This window comes from Zingiber officinale, chromosome 7B (assembly GCF_018446385.1).
Source record: "Zingiber officinale cultivar Zhangliang chromosome 7B, Zo_v1.1, whole genome shotgun sequence".
Taxonomy (NCBI): Eukaryota; Viridiplantae; Streptophyta; class Magnoliopsida; order Zingiberales; family Zingiberaceae; genus Zingiber; species Zingiber officinale.
The window spans coordinates 18,355,896-18,370,134 of NC_055999.1; the positions used below are offsets into that span (position 1 = coordinate 18,355,896).

Consider the following 14,239-nt stretch of genomic DNA (forward strand, 5'->3'; position numbering starts at 1 on the left):
TATATTTACCCTGCAAAACAGAGTTAACACAACATAATAAAATAGTAGTAGTAATTAGATCCTGTCTCCCCGATACCAAGATCTAGTCAAGGTCTTAGCTTAGGTTTTCTAAATGGACCTAAGTTGGACCGATGCCTATAGTTCCCTCAACGAGGAATGTGTCCTCACTGGATCTCTCCTCCAGTTGCTTACATCCACTTAACACTTGCAGTCGCTTGACTTACCTTTAACCCACCAGGTCTTCTTGCCAGTTGTCAGATCCGCAGACCCAATTGGAGTTCGGCCGGTTGTCATGTCTCTCGGACCCAACTAGACTTCTCGCTAGATATCATGCCCTTGCGGACCTATCTAGACTTCTCACCAGCTATCGGATCCCATGGACACAACTGAATTTCAGCTTGATGTCAGATCATTCAGATCAGTCAACTTCTGCACACTTGATAAAAATGTTAGACAAATAACACATCTAACTTTAACCTATTTGTCATACATCAAAACCAAAATATTAGTGCAACCTGCACCAACATCACGGACCTAGCTGGATTTCAGCCTGGTGTTAGGGTCCTTCAGACCCGTCAATTCCTGCACACTTGATAAAGTAATTACCTCACAAAACACTCTAACTTTAATCCACTTGTCATTCATCAAAATCTAAGTTAGATCATTAGTGTAAATTATACCAATAATCTTTCCCTTTTTGATGCAATGACAACCTGAGTTAAAGTTAGAAAAAATAATATTAATGGATAATATGTAGAAAGCAAACAAATGAACTAAGTTAGTTTCAAATTTGAATTAGTTAATAAAATTTGTTTGATTATTTTTCTACATTAGCCCTTGTCCTCCCTCTTTGGCATTCATCAAAAACTAAAATAGCATAAGGGCAAGCACAAGATAAGTAATGCTAGACAGTAATACTAAAAATAGCTGAAAGTAAATACTTTATATATCTCAAACTTAGGAAGAGGTTTTCAAAAGTTTTAATTTTTCTATGTAAGATTTTCAAAATAGTGTAAAAAATTGCTAAGTAAGATTAAAATGAACTTAAGGAAGATTTTTCTAAGTGAGATATTTAAAAGAAATTTTAAAGAAAAATTTGCTAAGGAATAATTTCAAAAGGAACTTTTTAGAGAAAAAAGTTTCCTTAGGAATATTTTTAAAAAAAATCCTAAGTAATTGTTTTTGAAATTGGATCTTCTCCCTGATTCTGATCCACAACATTACGACTTAAGAATCGAAAGAGAAAAACTTTTTTAAAAAAATTCCTTTTTCCCTTTTTTGCTTTTGCTGTAAAGCCCAGTTAAAAGCCTTTGTAAAAGAGTGAAAAGAGAAAGGTATGAGAGAAGGAGGCACCCGCTGACCCCCTTATATAGGGTGGTCCAAGCGCTTGGACTATGTCCAAGCACTGGACTGAAAGGAAGGGCAGGGCACCCAGACCCTTTCTAAGCACCCAAAACCCTATACCAGGGGTGTCCACACCTAGTTTGGCCCCTAGTTTGTCCCGTGGTGTTTTTTTTTTTAAAATAATTTAATATTATTGAAAGTTGAGTTAAAAATTTAATGGAGTTGTTGAAAAATTAATTTAAGTTGAAAATTATGTTGTTTAAAAATTAATTATTTTATTGAAAATTTTATTTAAGTTTAAGTTAAGAAATAAATTAATGAAGTTGTTGATTTAAGTTAAAAATTGATTGTTGAAAAATTAATTTAAGTTAAGAAAGAAGTTAATTTAAGTTAAAAATTAATTGTCAAAAAATTAAATTAAGTTAAGAAAGAAATTAATTATGTCGTTGAAATGCTAATTTAAGTTAAAAATTAATTTGATTTAAAAATTTATTGTTGAAAATTTTATTTAAGTTAAAAATTTAATTAAGTTAAAAAATAAATTAATTTAAGTTAAAAATTAATTGTTAAAAAATTAAATTAAGGTAAGAAATAAATTAATTAATTGGTTGAAAAGTTAATTTAAGTAAAAAATTGATGGTTGAAAAATTAATTTAAGTTAAAATTTATTTATGTTAAAAATTAATTTAATTTAAAAAATAATTGTTGACAAATTAATTTAAGTTAAGAAAGAAATTAATTTAAGTTAAATATTAATTTGAGTTAAAAACTAATTAAAAAATTCATTAATTTGTTTAAAAAATTTAAGTTTTAGTTATGTAAAATTTAATTAAGTTGTTACGAACAATTTAATGTAAAAAAAAACTTAATTTAAATGTACTCATCTAAAATTTGTTCTTAAATGTCTAAATTTTGTTAAAAAAATGATTATTTAATTTGATCAATATACTATTGTATTTTCCGCTCAGACTTATGTTGATATACTGACATAAGCATCTAAAGTTCAGATAAAAGACCTACGCATCTCACCCCATTCTATGTTTTTGAATACACAATCAAGATAGACCTAGTATGTTTATAAGATGCTCAATTTCTAAATTTATAGGATCGTGTTTTCTATGGGTTCGATCTAAGCTAAGGCAAAATAATTTTAAAATACTAAGAAAATGGAAATTTTTTAGAAAAAGTAAATAATTTTGCTATAATTTGAAATTTAACTAAATAAGTATCCTCTCCCTTAATCTAAGATCTCCATTTTCATGCAAAACTATATGATTATTGAATATCACATTGATTAATTAGAATTAATCATAATTATATTTTATTTTGATTTAATTTATCTTTATTTATCTTGCTAATCTAAGTTTTCAAATAAAATGGATCATATGATTTTGTGAGATGAGTTAGATTAAATTTCAAGGTTTGGTTTAACTTGTGTTAGATTCAAATTTAGTTTTAGGTTCAACAAACAAACATTCTTTGAATACACTTCTAAGTTGCGGTGAGTGATCACCTGGACATTATTTGTAAGATATCCTAAAATTTAATAATAAATATTAATGGACGAAAAATCTTATTGAATTTTTCAGAAATTTTTAGAAAATTTTTGGGATTTAAACGGAGTCCATATGATCCGTTTTGAGAAGATGGATTCCGGGTACAGAGGAGGCCTGTTAGGGATACCCATTTAAATGGGAGTTAATTAAGGATTTATAAGGTTTAATTAACTTTTAACCTAGGTTTAAATTTTGATTCCCTAAATTCCCTTCCCCGATTTCTTCTCCCCCTCGCACGAGCTTCCTTCTGCCGAGCCCCCCTCCCGCGACTTCTCCTCGCCCGATCGCCGGCCACCACGAGTTCATCGCCGGCAGTGACCTCCCCTCTGCGTGCCTCAGCAACGCCAAGCCCCTTTTGGGTACCAGGCGGCGCGATCCTCCCTGCCCTTTTCCTCGCGATTCTTCCCCTAACCCGTGCCGCCGACGCCATGCTGCTCCGATTAGTCGATCGCCGGACGCCCATGAGGAGCTGATGTTGGCCACTGCTTCCCGAGCCCTAGCTTCAGGTCCGCAACCCTCTTCTTGATCCAAGGCGCCGCCGCAGCACGGCTTGATCTTGGCCAAGGGCAAGAATCGGAGCCCTAGCTCCGGATCCTCGTCGCAGTACCTGTGCACCGAAGCACTTCTAGGCATCCTCCATTTCCTTTCCATCATTGGGGCAGACTGGATGTAGCCATGCCCTAGCTCCGGCCAACATTTCCGGCAGCACTCTTCTCCAACAACGAATCATTGGTTGGGGCATCTGGATTGAGGTAAGATTCTGTTGAGGTGAGTTAGTGCTGTGAATTAGGGTTTTAACAAATCCTTTGCTATATGATTGGATTTATGGATTAATTCTTGGAAGAATTGGTGTGTGTGTATTCTTTGTAGCTTCCGGACAAAGGCTGGTAGGACTGTGAGGTACTGGATTGGCTGCTCTATCTCAAGGTGAGTGTATTTTAGTGATGCACTTTTGATTCATAGTAGTATGTTGCTATATTAGATTTCTAAATGATGGTAGGGTTTGTGCTTGCTTTGGTTTATGAGTGGTGTGATGTGGATGGGATGAATTATTGTGGATTAAGAATTAAGGTGATTTTATTGCTGTATTGGTTTGGATTGGTAGGGATGGATTGTAGGAATTTAAATTAAGTTGTATTGGATTGATTAGTAGATTTAGAAGGATTTATGATGAGTTTGGATTAGTGTTTGATTGATGATGAATTATGTGAATTGAATTGGATTAATTCATGAGGAGATTTGATTAGTGATGATTGTGGATTATGGTTGGATTTAGAAAGAGTAGAGTTTAAGGATGAACCTCTCATCTACTTTGGTTCGGATCATTGGGTAGAAACTAAACAGAGTTACCTAATCGACGTAGGATTAGGTTTTGAGTTTAGTTTGTTGTTGATTATGTGAGTAGCTAAATATATTATGTGATCGCAGGACTTGGATTCGGGACGAGCGTCTCGACGTGGGATTTCCGGACACGATCTATAAATTAAGGCGGGTATTTCTTCCTTTACCTCTATGTGGATTTTCTTGTACTTAGTGCATGGTTGCTATCCGATGGATTAGACTGCTTTACCTTATATCATATCTGGTTGTTTACTTCCTGCTAGAGACTTATGCTTGATCTTTGAGGTGTTCCATTTAATTCACGACGCCTCAACTCTTGATATCTACCTACATGGTGATTAAACGCAGAGTATGTCCGTAGGGATTGTCGGTGTTGGTATTATCATCGATTGGGTATATGATGTGGGTATAGTGGGTATGTGTATAGAGTCATCCGGTTGACCTGCAATTATACGTGGTGTGTATATCCGTATTTGTTATGTACTTTTGGAGGAGTTGTGTTGATGTCTATGGTTTATACACGTGTCCGATATGTTTTTATTGGAGGATCGTGATGATTGTATATGTGGGTCATTCCATGTATCCGTATGCTCTGGGATTATTGGTTGATTATACAGTGTCAGTATCGTATACGTTTGGTGGGATATGTGGAGGTATCACGATGATTATCATATTGGAGGTATTTATGAGGTTTGGGATGCTGCATGGATGATGATTATATATATATATCATTGCCATCATTCATGTCAACGACCAATTCTCCCTTGTGGTTGAGAGAGTCATTGGTTTGGTTTAATAACCTTGGGCCACCATTAGCTGGAGCAGTTGGCGCTCTTCCTGTCGTGCCACCCGGCCACGAGGTTTAGTGAGATCCGGCGTTGTGAGCAGTCGGGGACCCCATCTTTGTAGTTTGATAGCTACTAGCGGATGTCCGCCTCGACCATTATATAGTGGGTGGAGGGTAATCGATGCACCTAACCTCTACCACAGGGTCGTGGTGTTGAGAGGTGGGGGTGACCGTGGGCGTACGACGCATCACGATCGCGGTGCGTCCGGGGTTATATTGCATACACGTACCTACTAGATACTAGTTGCGTGTGTTTGTGGTACGTTGCGTTTGTTTGCGATATGATTGTCATTTGGTTGCCGTCGCGTACGTATCGCCATTTATTTTATACGTATACGCAATGTGCTTATATCAGATGTGTCACGGTATATCCGTCATGGATCCGGTGAGTTCTGATCTTTGTACCTTGCGTCGATTTGATTGGGTATGTATTTACCATTACGTGATGGTTTGTGCGGTTTAGAGGTTAGTTATGATTATATGCGGTTATTCGTACGGTATGTTTAGATCGTTGATTATGATAGTATGATCACGTCTTTATTCCCTCGAGATCGTATACTTAGTGATCTCCATGCTTATTTATAGTCCACATTATCTTCTCTATTACCCATTGAGTTACCTATACTCACCACCGCATGTATATATTTATGTTCTGGTAGATGGTTGGAGTGTCGCCCGGAGTATCCGTCTATCGGTCCCACGTCACATCCAAGATCATTGTGGTTTTCTTTGTATATTCTTTTCTTATTTTTAGATTGTATTTGTGTATATGTGGCTATCTTATGGTTTTTTGTTGTGGTTGTTGTATAAAGCTGGCCATTGTGATGTGTTGTTTGTGGTATTGGGCTTTCCGTTTCGTTTTATTGTGTTGGTTTTTGCGGTATGCTGGTGCTTTATATATAATGCGTGGTTGTGATTGTTTCATTCAGCCGAGTGGTCTTAACTGCGTGGTTGTGTATATAAATATTCCACCCGCATGGTGATGATTTTGTTTGTAGTGATGCTTGATTGTCACGTGACAGGGAGGTTCTCCGATTTTTCCGAGAACCCTTCGGGGCGTGACAATTTAGTAATATCGAGCACATTATGCTGTTTTGTTTTGGATTTTGAGTTAGACGGATTTTTGGTATCGAGTAGGTACGATACCTATTATTCGTGTTTTGGATTTCGTTTGATTTCTTGATGTGACTTTTCGGGTTTGGGACCAGGAGGACATCTCCGAGCTATAGGAGGTATGTTTAGATATTGTGATCATACATTTTAGTATACGCATGGTTGTTCCGATAGTTATGATGTGTTAGTATTCTCTTGTTAGTACTTGCCATTTGTTTGTACATTTCGTGTAGGTCAATCACGATCACGGTTGACCCACCGGAGATCAAGGATCTCGGATTTCCTCATATCATACTACTAGTTGGTTGAGAGTTAGAGTCTCATACTAGTCTTGGTTACTATTGGCTAGATGGTGGATGATATCTGTATACCCATGTTGACTCAGTTAGTAGAGTACCGGTTTACTCCTGTTGATGATTGATTTACTTGGTTGACTTGTGTAGTTATGGTTTGACTTATTACCCTTGTTGACTTGGACAGTTGGGGTTTGACTTATCTTAGTTGGTTTCGTACTCCCGTTGTTTGGATTAGTAAAGTATTGATTTACTCTTGTTGGTTAGGTTTGTAGATTACCCTCGTTGACTTGGGTAGTGGTGGATCGATTTTACCTTAGTTGCTTTTGACGAGGATCGATTTACCCTTATTAGATAAGTTAGTTGATGATTGATTTATTTAGCAGTTCGATTATTAGGGTATCGTCATACTCTATTTTTAGAGATTCTGACCTTTGGGGTTACCTGTGCTTGATTAGATATTTGGGAGATACATTTAGGTACATGACTTGTATCGGAGTAGAAATGATTGATTAGCCGTATACCATTGTTGGCGTAGTCAGTCTGTAGAGGATTGTCGTATCCGATTCCATGGGGACTTTGACTATGGACTGTCTGTACCTGGTAGGATGACTTAGAAGGTACATTCAGATAGGATATCGCACGGTGTGGAAAAGTGTAGAGCTACCTGCTTAACACTTATGAGATACATCCATTACTAGGGTGTATGAGTTGAGGAGTACCTTTGGATATATGATTTGTACTGGCGTAGGAGAGTTGAAGTTGGCTACTTAACCTTTACGTGACCCGGTACCACGTGAAGGAAGAAGCAGAGAATGCTTTTTGGAGATCAGGTCATCACTTAGTGATTTCCTTGAGGTGTTCAGAGAGAGAGTAGTTCTCTACTTCTTCATTAGCATGATGGATTTTAAGGCGATGATAGTCGACTCGCCTAACGTTGTTCCACGGGAGATCCTGACTCATAGACTATTGGATATGATTAGATATCCATGATGTAATTAGTGATATATACCCCGCAATGGTGCGGAGGAAGTGGTGTTAGTGGAGTAATACCTAGGAGGTTAGATCGTAACTAGGTATGATTTCAGATGATGATCTCGATGGGTAGAGCGTCGATTGATGGATATTTTGATCAGCTATTTAGTTGTAGCATTCCTCTATCTTTGTGTTCATTGCTCGATACTGGAGGTTGCTGAACCTCAGGGTGGAGCAATCACAGTATGATGGGGTACAAGACAATTGTTAGACGACTCAGCTAATATTGTCTCTATCAGGTGGCTTAGGACCTTGACCACGTGATCATTTTACCAGATCTTGTAGTCTATATCTCATATTAGAGGGTTTGACCTTTTATCGATATTTGTCGAGGGATAGGATGGTTATGAGAGTGTGGAGATATCTTCTAGATGGGTAGACTCTTAGTCAGTAGGTGGTGTGACCCTTTGACTTTGGATTGACCTTCTTTTACTATGGATATATGAGTATCTAAGAGGATGAGATGACGAGATTTGGCAGACCTTTTGGATACATTTAGTATGCTGGTAGTGGGTGTTGAAGGTTGGATGCGTTCCTTTTTATTCTATCTTTGTTTAGGAGACGATATGGTATGATTGATTTATATTGAGGATGATTTTTGATTAGTGGATATTTGACTTGATGATCAGGTGTGGTGATATGGTGTTTGATGTTGATAGTGACATGGAGTGCGGTATGTCTGTAATATTTGTGGATTTTGTTGATTTGTAGTGAGTGATTATATTACAGACTTGTTGTTGGAGACCTTACGGTCGGGTGTGCCTGGTGTATGGATATTATGAGTCATTGGTGTTACTAATTAGGCATACCGTGACCTAGATGTTTATATGGACTCGATGTATTAGGTATTATTAGGGTGTTTAGATCAGTTTTCATTGTCTCCATTGACGATGTTATGATCTATTTTCGGTCCGAGGTGGATTACGTACACTATCTTTGCATAGTTCTAGAGATGTTTCGACGGGAACATCTATATGTGAAGTTAGTAGTATGTATTGTGATTGTCTTTTACGAGTTTTTCGGACACGTTGTGTTTAGTAGAGGATATCGGTGGATCCACAGGAGATAGAGGCTGCTATCAGTTGGGAGTAGTCGTAGTTTGTACGGAGACTCGCTGTTCCTTTAGTTTTGCTGGATATTTCCAGAGTTTGATTGAGGGTTTCTCCGACATTATACAGTTGACCGGACTGTCTAGGAAGGGTATGTGATTTTCCTGGATAGATGCCTGCGAGATCAGTTTAGATAGCTGCACCTGTCTTAGTTATGCTTTCTAATGTAGACGGATTTGTACTCTACACATCGGTATCGTACCTGGGGTTTGGTGCAGTTTCGATATAGTATGAGCGGAGCAGTCCCATGCTAGTATATCGAATTATCGTGTGATGGGAATGAGATTCATAGATCTTTATGAGAGATTGTGTGTGTTTTCGAGTCACTTCTTTTCCCGGAGGAGTTACTGCAGGAAACACATTGACCTGGATTTGCGGTACATTCGGATGACTTCTGATGTATGGAGAAATTTGAAGCATTCCTATTGGTGGAAAGATATAAAGGAAGACATTGCGGATTTTGGTAGTTTGATGTCTAGTGTGTCAGCACGTGGAGGCTGAATATCAGAGACTAGCAGGATTGTCTCTGTTGATTTGGATACTGGAGTGAAGTTGGGAGCATGTTTGACGGATTTTGTTGTGGGATTATCCAAGACTTGGAGAGTATATTTTGGTTTGGGTAATCATTGTTGGGTGACGACTTTGCTCCCTAGCTATCGATTTATAGGACGGATTTATTTGGATTAAGTAGCGTGATTTTACTGTAGAGAGATTATCGGATCTTATGTTATATCTCTGAGTATTGTATTGGATGGAGATCTGCGATTTTTCATCTTGGTTTGATCGAGATTTCAGCAGATTTTGGATTTGGAGTTTCGCTTTAGTATAGATTTTCACCCTCAGATTGATGGATAATTTGAGTACTTTATACAGATGTTGGAGGATCTAATGATAGTGGATTTTGGATTTCAGAGGTAGTTGATTTATCTCGCAGTTGGCTAGATTGCAGAGTGGGAGTAGCGGGAATAGGGTGAGTTAATAGCTCACAGAGTTGTCGCTAGTCACTTGGAGGAGGACTATCATGTATGGAGATATGTTTATGATACTAAAGTTGGAGATTTGTTTATGATACTTGGATGAGTGGCATATGAGTATGTTGATTGGTAGTTACCTTGGATGAGGATCCCTGAGTTGACCAGTAAATTTGGGGACCAAATTTTTTATTAGTGGGGGAGAATGTAAGATATCCTAAAATTTAATAATAAATATTAATGGACGAAAAATCTTATTGAATTTTTCAGAAATTTTTAGAAAATTTTTGGGATTTAAACGGAGTCCATATGATCCGTTTTGAGAGGATGGATTCCGGGTACAGAGGAGGCCTGTTAGGGATACCCATTTAAATGGGAGTTAATTAAGGATTTATAAGGTTTAATTAACTTTTAACCTAGGTTTAAATTTTGATTCCCTAAATTCCCTTCCCCGATTTCTTCTCCCCCTCGCACGAGCTTCCTTCTGCCGAGCCCCCCTCCCGCGACTTCTCCTCGCCCGATCGCCGGCCACCACGAGTTCATCGCCGGCAGTGACCTCCCCTCTGCGTGCCTCAGCAACGCCAAGCCCCTTTTGGGTACCAGGCGGCGCGATCCTCCCTGCCCTTTTCCTCGCGATTCTTCCCCTAACCCGTGCCGCCGACGCCATGCTGCTCCGATTAGTCGATCGCCGGACGCCCATGAGGAGCTGATGTTGGCCACTGCTTCCCGAGCCCTAGCTTCAGGTCCGCAACCCTCTTCTTGATCCAAGGCGCCGCCGCAGCACGGCTTGATCTTGGCCAAGGGCAAGAATCGGAGCCCTAGCTCCGGATCCTCGTCGCAGTACCTGTGCACCGAAGCACTTCTAGGCATCCTCCATTTCCTTTCCATCATTGGGGCAGACTGGATGTAGCCATGCCCTAGCTCCGGCCAACATTTCCGGCAGCACTCTTCTCCAACAACGAATCATTGGTTGGGGCATCTGGATTGAGGTAAGATTCTGTTGAGGTGAGTTAGTGCTGTGAATTAGGGTTTTAACAAATCCTTTGCTATATGATTGGATTTATGGATTAATTCTTGGAAGAATTGGTGTGTGTGTATTCTTTGTAGCTTCCGGACAAAGGCTGGTAGGACTGTGAGGTACTGGATTGGCTGCTCTATCTCAAGGTGAGTGTATTTTAGTGATGCACTTTTGATTCATAGTAGTATGTTGCTATATTAGATTTCTAAATGATGGTAGGGTTTGTGCTTGCTTTGGTTTATGAGTGGTGTGATGTGGATGGGATGAATTATTGTGGATTAAGAATTAAGGTGATTTTATTGCTGTATTGGTTTGGATTGGTAGGGATGGATTGTAGGAATTTAAATTAAGTTGTATTGGATTGATTAGTAGATTTAGAAGGATTTATGATGAGTTTGGATTAGTGTTTGATTGATGATGAATTATGTGAATTGAATTGGATTAATTCATGAGGAGATTTGATTAGTGATGATTGTGGATTATGGTTGGATTTAGAAAGAGTAGAGTTTAAGGATGAACCTCTCATCTACTTTGGTTTGGATCATTGGGTAGAAACTAAACAGAGTTACCTAATCGACGTAGGATTAGGTTTTGAGTTTAGTTTGTTGTTGATTATGTGAGTAGCTAAATATATTATGTGATCGCAGGACTTGGATTCGGGACGAGCGTCTCGACGTGGGATTTCCGGACACGATCTATAAATTAAGGCGGGTATTTCTTCCTTTACCTCTATGTGGATTTTCTTGTACTTAGTGCATGGTTGCTATCCGATGGATTAGACTGCTTTACCTTATATCATATCTGGTTGTTTACTTCCTGCTAGAGACTTATGCTTGATCTTTGAGGTGTTCCATTTAATTCATGTACAGTCTCAACTCTTGATATCTACTCTATGGTGATTAAACGTGTAGAGTATGTCCTGTAGGGATTGTCGGGTGGCTGGTATTATCATGCTGATTGGGTATATGATGTGGACTGTACATAGGTGGGTATGTGTATAGGAGTCATCTGGTTGACCGTGCAATTACATGTGGTGTGTATATCCGTATTTGTTATGTACTTTTGGAGGAGTGTGTTGATTGCACGTCTGTGGTTTATACACGTGTCCGATATGTTTTTATTGGAGGATACATGTTGATTGTATATGTGGGGTTGATGTAGTGTATCTGTATGTTATTGGGATTATTGGTTGATTATACATGTGTAGTTGTATACGTATGTTTGGTGGGATATGTGGAGGTATCATGATGATTGTACTCCGTGTTGGAGGTATTTATGAGGTTTGGGATTGTTGCATGGATGATGATTATATATATATATCATGTTCATCATTCATTGCATCGATGACCATTATCTCCTTGTGGTTGAGAGAGTCATGATTGGTTTGGTTAGCCACACTCGGCCACCCATGGGTAGTGGTAGTTGGAGCAATTTTCGCTAGTCCTGTCGTGCCACCCGGCCACGAGGTTTAGTGAGATCCGGCGTTGTGATCGGGACCACGATCTATGTAGTTTGATAGCTACTAGCGGATGTCCGCCTCGACCATTATATAATGGAGGGTAAGTCATGTCGACCCAAGCCTCTCGGCCATACGGGGTCGTGGTGTTCGGAGAGGTGGCGGGGTGACCACGGAGCGACGTGCACTTTTGCAGATCGACGTGCATCCGGGGTTATATTTGCATCATGCCTACTAGATACTAGTTCGTGTTTGTGGTATGTTGCATTTGTTTGCGATATGATTGTTGCATTTGTTTGCCATGCATACATGCCATTTATTTTACATGTATACGCAATCGTACTTATATCGCATGTGTCACGGTATATCGTCATGGATCCGGTGAGTTTACCGATCTTTGACTCTTGCCGATTTCGATTGGTATGTATTTACCATTATGTCGAGTGGTTTGTGCAGTTTGTAGGTTAGTTATGATTATGTCCGGTTATTACGCCGGGTATGTTTAGATCGTTGATTATGATAGTATGATCATGTTTTATTCCTCTTGAGTACTAGTGATCTCCATGTTTATTTATAGTCCATGCACTATCTTCTCTATTACCCGCTGAGTTACCTATACTCACCACCGCATGTATATATTTATGTTTTCAGGTAGATGGTTGGAGTGTCGCTCGGAGTATCCTGTCTGCCGGGTCCCACGTCACATCCGAAGATTGTGGTTGTTTTCTTTGTATATTCTTTTCTTATTTTTAGCATTGTATTTGTGTATAGCCGTGTGGCTATCTTATGGTTTTGTTGTTGTGGTTGTTGTATAAAGCCTAGCCGGCTAGCAGTGTGTTGTTTGTGTTGTATTGGGCTTTCCGTTTTCGTTTTTCCGCTGTGTTGGTTTTTAGTGCAGCCGTGTGGGCTGTTTTATATATAACTGCGTGGTTGTGATTGTTTCATTCCAGCTGTATAGGCTGTTATTATAACTGCGTGGTTGTGTATATAAATATTCCAGCCGCATGTGGCTGATGTATTTTGTTTGTAGTGATGCTTCAGATTGTCACCGGTACAGGGGAGGTTCTGCCGGATTTTTGTCTGACAGGAACTCCTTTGGGGGCGTGACATTATTAGAGTAACCACACCTTCAAAATTTTTCAAATAGTGCCGCCTACTGAACTTAATATAAAACTTTAGTTTAACCAGCTAGGATTAGTAAATGATAGCTTCAGTTAGTTTTACTAAGTCAAATGCATCAAGACAAAGTCATATATTCTAGACATGCATAGACATAATTTTCCTAACCTACTCTCATCCAAAACTGCACCAGTGATATTTTCAAGTTAAATTTTTATCCCTTTTTAACCTATCCTAATTACCCAGTCGGGTAAACTATTGTTTTGAAAGTACCAACTAATTTAAAGTCTTCCCCTGAATTATTGAACTTTTAGATTTAGGTTTTAGGTTTATGTCAAATTTTTTTATAGTATTAATAAACTTGATGGTAATTTGAATTTAAATTAGCTTTGTAATTATTTATTTTAAATTTATTTTTTTATTTGAATTTGAATTGTTTGACTTCATTTTACATTTTAGGTTTAGATTTGATGTATTTGATTTGATTTTATTCCTTAGTTTGGAATTTTACTTTGAAGGTTTATTTTGGTTTGGTTTTGAATTTTTAGTTGGATTTGGTTTAAGGTAATGAATTTCACTTCTAGGTATATAAAATTGATTGAGTACTACTTGCATGGCTAGACACATTTTTAGAACCTAGACTTTGGTTTGATTCTTAATTTGAGTGACTATAGATATGAAGGTTTTGTTAGTCGAGCTGGACTTGTATTTGAGCTCGAATTTATTATATATAGCTCGTTGAGATCCAAGTATCATATCTAGATATTTGGATTTGGTTGTAAATTTTTCTAATAATTTTTTTAGATTAGTTATTTCAATTTTTAATTTTAAATTTTCTTCCTTAAGTTTTTCTACTTGAGTTGGGTTAGTGTTTTCTATTTGTGAGTTTAATTGTTCCTTAAGGTGTTGGTATTCCTAAGGAATCTGTTATTTTATTTTTCAAATTTTATTAATTTTTTATTCAGACGTGCAATTATTCTAAAGAATTTAGCTATTAGGATAGAAGATACCTGGTTTGAACATTCGAAAATGAGTGC

General features: G+C 38.1%; 2 long non-coding RNA genes across 2 annotated transcripts; both read left to right on the plus strand.

Moving 5' to 3' along the window:
- The first annotated feature begins 3,061 nt into the window (after window positions 1-3,061).
- LOC122003612 lies at window positions 3,062-4,513 on the plus strand. The gene is made up of 3 exons (XR_006118007.1): window positions 3,062-3,652; window positions 3,771-3,827; window positions 4,329-4,513. It is a non-coding gene; the product is annotated as an uncharacterized LOC122003612 (long non-coding RNA).
- Window positions 4,514-9,957: 5,444 nt separating this feature from the next.
- Window positions 9,958-11,554, plus strand: LOC122003615. Its single transcript, XR_006118008.1, has 3 exons — window positions 9,958-10,598; window positions 10,717-10,773; window positions 11,275-11,554. It is a non-coding gene; the product is annotated as an uncharacterized LOC122003615 (long non-coding RNA).
- The last annotated feature ends 2,685 nt before the right edge of the window (window positions 11,555-14,239 follow it).